Genomic DNA, 9,608 nt, shown 5'->3' with positions numbered 1-9,608 from the left:
TTTTCTTACTCGTCCGTCGTCGCTTACGAGCCGATGTTATTGCGGATCGTGCGATGTGATTATCAAGCCCGACAAAAGGGAACTGAGCTACATGCATTTTCGCATCAGACTTATATCCCGAGCCCTTCATTAGACTACTTATTTTTTCTTTGGCTTTTCTCTCGAGTTTGTCTCGCGATTCTCAAAAACGATGTTTGACCGCTATCTTAAATGGCGTATTGTTTTCGACGTCTTCGATTACATTAACACCGGCTCGTAAAGCTTCTTTCCCCACAGCTCGTACGGTTTTACCTAAATATGGTAGTACGCGTCTGAATAATCCCCCGAGAAAACTACCGATTCCGTAACCGCGTTGATAGAGCGATCCGACGAAAACTCGCGGAATTCCGCCGCCGCGACCGCCGCCGTTCTGTAATTCGTCGCGATATACCGAGTAATAGTCCATTAATAATAATAATAATAAAAGCATTTTTTCTTTTTCGCAGATTCCGTGTATTTTATAATATCTAATTGATACGTCTAAAGTGCAAAGTCACAGTCAACGTTCCGAATTCGAATGGTATACCTTCCCCCTGTTGATCTCTTATATTTATTTCGATTGTTCGGAAACATGTTTGACGCAAAGCGATGTATTGTGCGGGCGAAAAATGGCTTATCTGGCTAGATGCAAACGAATAATCATTTTGAGCGTCGAGTGCGACTATTCGAAAAAGAGGCGATTGTACATCACCTGTGATATAAGGCTCGCAAATGTCACAGTAGACGAAAAGTTTGTCGGGAATGCCTCGCATCAAGCTAGCTGGTTTGTCGGCCATTATATACTCGATATCATCCTCGAGAGCAAAAAGAAATGACGGGAAAAGTAAGTGTGAACGTTTTTTACCGTCTATATCAAAACCGAGTATTCCACAAAGTTTGTCGGAAAAATATACGTAATGGACCATGTCGCATTTCTCTTCTACACAAGAAAGTTTCAACAACTCTACCTCCGACTTTTAATTCCCAAACGATATGCGAGTTTACCAATTTGGCGTAATTCATCGTTTCTATAATATCGTGTATACTTGAATAAACGCTTGGCGGTACTTCGGCATCGTCTACAGGAATTATCTCTTCGTTGTTCCTACTAACATTGAGGAATTGTAATGTACCTTCTCCAGGGCGTATATGTAAAAAGCTACACGGAAACTGGATCTCCGTGAGCGCTACTTCCCAACGACCACTTAAGTTTATACTTTACGTTGAGGTAATTCAGTGGTGAAACACGTTTTATTTTCCGGAAAGTATCGCATGCTACTATTGCTCGGGAGGATTATGTAAAATTCTTCCCCTCTCATTTTGATATTAAACTCGAGGCTGGTATCCAAGAATCGAATTTAGAAGGATATCCCCGCCAACTAACTAGTAATTGTTTATTGTTACCTCGTCCCTTGGTTTTTATCACACGGTCTACGATAAATTCTCCCTCTCGCAAGTCTTTAATAACATGTGTTAATTCTTGCTCGTAAATAATCCCGTCTATAACCTCGCCCTGTAAATCACTTAGTTCGTATACAGGAGGTCTTCTTCCATAAATTTTGGATCGTCGGGATATACCTGACGTGCTAAATGACGAATTTGCGCGCGATCGCGCGGATTTTTGAAAACTACTACATAATTCGCGTTGAGAGGTATGTCGCGCTGCCCACGCCCCTGATGGAAAAGATTTTGCGAAATGAGTAAAACGCTGAAATTCTTATGATGACTTCCTTTGGTAAATAGATCCACGATAGCGTCGCACGAAGATTCCCTCATAAGATCATCGATTATCACCAATTTCGGAGAAAGCGGATCGTTAGAATAATCTTCCGGGCGCGGTAACCCTTCGTGAAATTTGATTATATTTTTCCTCGTTTTTACTAAAGCATTATCACTATATTTGCTCTCACTTTTCTTCTCTCTCGCCCGTGTCGCAATGTAAGCACTGATACGCATCTTGCCACTCGGCGTAATAAAATAAAATTCTCTCGAATCGGACATCGGACATGCGGGATAAATGTCGAAGAAATGTTTTCACGAAAATTGTTTTCCCGCATCCCGTAGGACCGCAGACGATCGACGTCCAAGGATGTTTCCAGCGCACGTCCATTACACAAAATAATCGATTTCATGTTTAGGAACAATCTCATAAATAAAAAAGTAAACGATGATATTTAACAACAATAACCTAAGTAAAAAATGCTCCTCGAATATTATTTGCGGGAATGTAAGAAGAAAATAAGCTTATTCACTGGGGGCCCCATCCGCGTCGGCCGCGTGTTCGAGCTAGCGTTCTCTGTTACGCGTGCGAGCGGAAAGCACCGCCGATTACCCGATACACGGTGCGCGACCGCGAGTAAGTGTATTCGTGGGAGGGTAGGCTCGTATCAGCGACTTTCACGAGCACCAACGCTAATGAGCTCATAATTGATTCTCCATATACGCTTATAGTAAAAATAAAATGCTGAAATTCTGGAAAATATATTTTAAATCGATGTATCGTCTAAATTACAAAATACCTGTACATACTCGTATTGTATGAATCAACCGATAGCTGACTCAGACAAACACTATCCCCCGTGATATAATAATATCTAGAGATTCTTAAAAGCCTAAACGCACGTTAAAAACTAGAGACATCCAATAAAATAATCTAATCTTAAGATAACCATCGATGGTTTTCATATTAAAATAGACCCGCTATATTTACAATAGCGATTAAGAAAACAATTCTCTTTCTAAATAATTTAGGAAGATATGGAAAATATTCTTATTTTTCCCATGGTGAATCACCGAGATATAGCTTAGAGAAAATTTTTAAAAGTTTTTAGAAACGTTTATAGAAGTTTCTCCATATTTTTTTTTTTATTATTGTAAAATATTTTGTTTGAACACGCATTTATGCTCACTTCTGCGCATATTATTTTCTCCCCACTCTTTTTTAGACTTTTTTTTTGAGGGGGGAGAAGCAGTAATATAAACGCGAGGACAAACCTCAGGACAAAATTCATTCGAATTCCGTCATTAACAGAAGTTAAGCCTCGAGCGAAGAAGAATAATTCTACGCAAATACGCTATCGTTGTTGTGACTATTTTTTACATAGTACATTCGAAAGTTAATAGTAATGGCTGGAACGAAGGAAATAGCCAGTTTTGTGAAATCCGCGCACGTTTGCGATATTAAGGAGCCGGGAAATGGAGACAATAAAATCGGCAACGGTGGAAGAAATCGACATTTGTTGCTATCAACAACATATGGACTTAATTCATCCTTCACTAAGAAGATACAAGTGGGATTGCAATCGACGAAGGAAGACTGCTTCGTTCCAATTGTTAAATTAACGAGCAATAATGCCGATGGGATTTGTCTCGACTCCGACACGTGGCAGCAATTTCAAGTCTGCATGGATCATATGAGGCAGTATTTGAACGAGGATCAAAAAAGAACGGGGGGATTAAATCCGATTATTATTAACAATATCACCATCAACTTTACCAGCGCTTATGGCGCGAGGGCTATTCTAGTGGCATACAAGGAAACCACCGAATATTCCGCGACTAATAGCGAGAAGGAAGAACAACCTCCGTTGAAGAAACGAAAAACTTATAACACCGCTATCGTGATGCAGAAAGTTACTTTTCTAGGCTTGAAAAATATTATAAAATACGTAGATATGCATTTGTTGCAATTAATTAATATCGTTGATACTGTCAATACATGTGCTAACTATATAATAAACGAAATAGAATTAAAACTTCCCTCATCGTACATAGATTGTGAAATTATAAAACTCACAATTAACGGAAGTTATGAAGAAATCGAACAAAGTGTCCGAACTCAAATTAATAATTTAACTAATTAATTATTTTACTTATTTTATTTATTTTTACTTTCGATGAAAAAATACAAAAAATCGCGATTATAAAGTTAAATATTTAATTACTAATTAATCACAGGAAACAATAATCCCGCGAGAACAGCGATGGTGCGACCTTCGCGTAGACGCCGCGCTGAGGAAGAACCCGAGGTCCTTCACGTAAGTTTGCACGTAATAAAAACGCGTGCTAATTTTTCTCGGATAGATTGTTCGGTAGTAATAAAAATAATAATTAATATTAATAAAAAATATTCTACATTTCAGGAAGACCGCGATTACTCGAGGAAAATCCGGCGATTCCCGTCGTCGTTCTTGACGATGACGACGACGACGACGGCGAGGAAAACATGGACGATGACGCTGCCGACATCACATACGCAGTCAGCAGCCCCGATAGCGAAGTATTCTCGCCAGGTAAGATGATGATGTAAAATATATACTAAAACGAAAATCCGAATATAAAAGTATTTTTAAAACTTTTTTTAAATTTTGTTTCTATAATATTAAATATTCAAATCTTAAAATATTATTAGAATTTCTGCGAGAGATGGAGGAGCGCGAGAGAGTGGAGATTAATGAAGAAGAGCCAGAGGAGAGCGGGGAATAAGAAGAAGAAGTGCAGGAAGAGGAAGAAGTGAAGTAGTAGTGGAAGAAGAAAAAGAAGAGACAGAGAGAGAGGAAGAAGAGAGGGATGAAGGAAAAGAGGAAAATGTATACGCTCCCTCCAGAGAAGGTAACATTATTAATTTATTTTTCGGTATATTTTTATGCTCGAATTTAATCCAACAAATTCTTAATTTTTTTTTAGAAACTCATCGCTGGGGGATTAGCTATTCCCCAGAATATTAGTAACAGAATAAAAAACAACGAATATTGCTAAAAAGGTGAGTTATTTCGTTGTATTATAACATTCAAAGTACGGATTACATTCGAGTATAAAAATATTAAAATAATAAAAATAATAAAAATAGTATTTTATAATTTATACGGTTTTTTATTTTTAATAGTGCAATACGGAGGTGGTGTTGACGGCGAACAAAATTCAACGCTCTCCCGCAGCAATGAGGAGAAAGAAAAAGCGGAGGAGGAGGAGACTTAGGGGGAGGTAGCTGAGTTACCCCGCTCGGAAAATATTTCATCCGTGACTGAGGAGGGTGAAGAGGACGAGGAGGAAGAGGAGCATGAGTACCAGCAGCAACAACAACAACAACAACAGCAACAACTTCAGCAACAGGTCGGAAATTATAATTTTAACTTTGTAAATTTAATATCGGAAAATGCGCGACAATTTGGAAGATTCCGAGTAATCGGTAGAGAAGCGAGTTTCGCGATACGACCGTTGACTGAAGGCGTCGATATATATCACTCGTTAGAAAACGCGTTTCGCGAAATTCACGCGTATGCGTTAAATTCATGCGAACCGTTTACGTAGGAATATCGTTTGATTTACCGAATTTATCGCATGGTTCTGCGGGTATATATTTTCGTCCGGCGCGTGATTTGAGTTATGAAGCTAGATATTTGGAGACTCGTAAGTTCGTTAGCACAGAGCGCCGGTGGTCTCGATATCGCTGACCAATTTATCATACGTTTATAATATCTCGATGCCTTCAGACGTACTGCGATTCGACGTACGGCGTTTCATGAAATTATTACGCGAAGTGAAACAAAAATATGTGCGCCGGTATTAGTAAAGCGTAGATGTATCAATAGCAGATATTCGCTACCATACGGATATGCGGCGGTATAACAATATTCTTATTTCTTGGGTGACTTTCTTTTTTAAATAAAATTCGCGCATTTTCCGATTTTATTTTAAAAAATAGAATTATAAATATTGTAAGTAGCATAAGAAAAATGTAAAATTTATAACAATATAAATATAATTCTTCTTTGTATATATTTCTGTATATTAATAATAAGCAAAAATTTTATTAAAAAATGGCTAGTTTTGAAAAATATTAATAAATGTGAAAATTTTTTATCTTAATTCGTGTTTAATACTTTTAGCTTTTCCCTTCTTCCTTTTTTATAACACCTCACCTCGCGTTCGATCATCTGCATGTTCATCTTTTTACCTCTGTAGTGCAATGTAGTCTAATTATAATTATTGTCTCGTGCCGAGACTTTGTCTTTTCCGATAAAGCGCGTCATGAACCGTTCGAGCGGAGGGGCTTGTTTCGATATTCCATAGCGGGCCCCGAGACGGAGTGGGGAGGTAAGGATTGTTTCCTCGAGACATATACCGGCTACCCCCGAAAGTCGGTAGGTGAGGGGTTCGTTCTGCCAAGACGTAGCAAGAGCGACTAAGGGCTAAGTAACGGGAATTTGACTCGGAACCCTATACAGGTGGGCCAGAGCTGGAGTGGGAGGAGGATTGTTTCTTCGAGTCTAGTACCGTGGAGGTAGGGAAATAAAAATTTGATAAATCGGCGACACAGCCGGCGTCGACCAATCGCAGCTCTGGGCCACTATGGTGCAAGCCAATCAAACTCTGGGCCACTATGGTGCAAGCCAATCAAAATTGAGACTTCGGGAAGTGGGGTATTGTTTCCACCAATCAGAACGCCTCCCTCCACTTCAGCCGGTCACGCCCACGGCGCCAGGGGCCGAGTGGTGGGGGTTTGTTTTGACGCACCATAGTGGCCCATATCTACTCATAGATCAAAGAAATATTATGACAGAAAAATCAATCCTCAAACCTTTAAACCTGGAGATCAGGTATTTTTACTAAAGGGCCCGAAACCGGGAAAATTCGGCGACCATTACGCAGGCCTTCATGAAATTTTAGAAATTTTAAATAAAAATAATGTAAGGATAAAAATAAAAAAGAACAGCCGAATAGTACATCCAAATCGGTTGCGAATTTCTTATATTAAACCTATTAATAAATCATCAAACCATCAAGAGAGTAAACAATAATGATAATAATAATATTTATAGTAATAATAATAATAATAATAATAAACCCTTACAAAAAGGGGAGGGAAGAAAGAAGAAAAAAAAATTTAAATAAAAATTAAAATAAAATAAAATATATATATATATATATATGTATACACGTAATATTCTTTGTTAGGTAGTAACTAAATAATAAATATAATAGTTAATCGACGTAAATGAACGATAAATAGATAGGTTAATTATATCATTATATATATAAGAAAAATTTGCAGATGGATCCCAGAGGAATAGCTACGTTAACATTCTTACTCGTGAATTTACAATTCACCCATGGAATAATAGGCTACGATTGTGGTTCAGCGTCCGCTAATTTCACCACCCTATCATTACTAAACATCGAAGAATGTGATATTCCCCAGCAAAGCGTGAATTCAAGCCGAATTTATATTCAACTACTTCAAATTAACGAATTTGACTCTGTGAAATTAATACAATGTAAAATTGAAGTCGACCGCTTAATTAAGAAATGCGGGATGTTTTCTCACACCATGGATGTCTTTAACGGCAAATATTCATTTATACAAGAAACCTCTCGTGAAGCATGCCGTCGTATGCACACTTATGGAACTTATGAATTGTCAGGAACTTACATAACTGGATTAAAATCAAATCAAACCATGACACGTCCTATAATATTAGCCGGTCACGTCGACTCAGAAGGATCGTGCTCCGGAGGCGCGTATTCAGACCCATATGGAACATGGGCGGACGTCATTGTACTGGGCAGTATTAAGATTACTCTCCAAGATTACGTAGCCGACGTAAAAATAAATACTAACAAAGTACACCTCAGATCCGGAGTAGCGTGTGAACTCAGCGCTACAAGTTGTTTAGATATAGAAGGAGGAGATACCTTCTGGGATCCCGTACCTGCTGATACTTGCAAATTTTCTAGCTATGGCGTATTATATGAAGGATATGCTGACAAGATAATTGACAGCATGAATCAGCAATCACAAGTAGCTTATTCGTTAACAGCACAAAACACTATATTCGCATTAACCAGCCGAGGGAAATATATTACTTGTGGTTATACTCTAATTCGTACCGAACATCCAAAATTAATAATTTTTGAAGCATCACCTGGCATTGAAATCTTTAAAAAACAATCAAAAGTATCAAATCTTGATATTTTCACATACATGAATTCTAAATTCGTGTATGTAGAAAGACACATACGTACACAAATAAGTGAATTATATAGAAATATACTTTTACAACAATGTAATCTGGAGCAACAATTATTGCGAAACGCCTTAGCCATAGCAACTCAATTGCCTGATATATTTGCATATTATTTAATGAAAGGACCAGGATATATGGCGCTGTTAGCCGGTGAGATAATCCACATAGTAAAATGCGTATCTGTCGAGGTGAGACTTGCTCAAACGGAATATTGTTACAATCAACTTCCTGTATTAAGGGGAAATCGAACATTCTTTTTGACACCGCAGACGCATGTATTACTGCGTCAGGGGATACAAACTGCATGCAACGCATTTGCACCCGCAATGTACCTGCTGAGAGATTCATGGTATAAACTTATGCCTAAGCCAGTAGATACAATACTGCCATTATGAAACCTCTAACCAAGCCTACTTGGAAGTACGTTAGCACTGGTTCGCTAGCCACTAGTGGCATATATAGCGAAAACGATCTGGAAGATCTAAAAGACCATATTATGTTCCCTGCCGAGAGGCCTGCGGTACTTAACACCATCGCCAGGGGAATAATGGGAAGACCTACATCATTACAGGGAGGTTCAATTACCAATCTTTTAGACAAGGACGCAATAGAAAAAATCGCCGTCCCTATCTGGGAAAAATTTTGGAATAGATTTTTAATTTTCGGAAACATCAGTGCTGGAATAATGGGAATATATCTATCCGTTAGAATTTTTAAATTGATATTAGATACTCTAGTTCATGGCTACGCTTTGCATACAGTATATGGTTGGTCCATATACTTGCTTGGAGCCATCTGGGATTCTCTCACTCAGCTCTTATTACACTTAAAACTAAAGCAACCACCGTCAACAAACAAACCATCCGCTCCACTCGAGAATCCACAAAAGAATAAATACCCCGCTGACACTGAAAGATCCTCAGACCGTATTTATCCATCTCTTTCTGATAAAGAGAACTCTACCTATACTCTACAACTCAGGGAATGAAGGTTTAAGCATTCCGCTACAAACCGCTATCCCCTCTCTTCAGCCTTCTGTCAACGTTATCTTCCATAAAATTCAAATAGATAATCGGCGGAAAAGTCGCAAATGATAAGACAAATTAACCTCTTTTATAGAAAAATGGAACCAGCAGCCATTGACACGGGAAGCCTTACACGATCTCGGCTGGAGGTTTTTATCCTCCGGGTCGTGTCTCCCCTATTATTTTGGGTCCGGTTGAAAAACGGTGACCAGGACCTTCAGGAGTTGGAAGAGGAACTTGCCCTCCGTATGTCAAGACGGAGCAAGTTCCTGATTTGCTTCCCGGAAGACATAAAGTTGGAAATGGACGTCGTAGTCAAAGAGGGTAACGGCTGGCGGCGAGGATGGATAGAGAAAATCAGCCAGGCGTCGGGGATGGTCAGAGTACGTCTAGGCGACCACGGTTGGTCAACATGGCGACCAATGCACGAAACCTATCACCTGGAAGATAGATTTCGAGACTTGCCTTGGCAAGCCTTTGCGTGTGGGCTCGCCTACACAGGATCACCCGATAACTCGACGATATGGCCAGAGAAAAC

At 39.0% G+C, this 9,608-nt stretch overlaps 1 long non-coding RNA gene and 1 pseudogene across 1 annotated transcript in view; both read left to right on the top strand.

Moving 5' to 3' along the window:
* The first annotated feature begins 4,605 nt into the window (after positions 1 to 4,605).
* Positions 4,606 to 9,608, top strand: part of LOC145961764 (uncharacterized) — an 86,367-nt gene continuing 81,364 nt past the window's right edge. Inside the window, exons 1-2 of the long non-coding RNA XR_014435699.1 lie at positions 4,606 to 4,629; positions 4,996 to 5,130. This is a non-coding gene — a long non-coding RNA (uncharacterized LOC145961764). The remainder of the gene's footprint in view (positions 4,630 to 4,995; positions 5,131 to 9,608) is intronic.
* Positions 7,073 to 9,033, top strand: LOC145961698 (uncharacterized; annotated as a pseudogene).

The sequence above is a fragment of the Camponotus vicinus genome, unplaced genomic scaffold (genome assembly GCF_025532165.1).
Source record: "Camponotus vicinus isolate PSW18456_S1 unplaced genomic scaffold, iyCamVici1.0 SCAF_11, whole genome shotgun sequence".
NCBI classification, from domain to species: Eukaryota; Metazoa; Arthropoda; class Insecta; order Hymenoptera; family Formicidae; genus Camponotus; species Camponotus vicinus.
The sequence above is the reverse complement of the archived record's forward strand: the minus strand, read 5'-3'. Positions and strand labels throughout refer to the sequence as shown.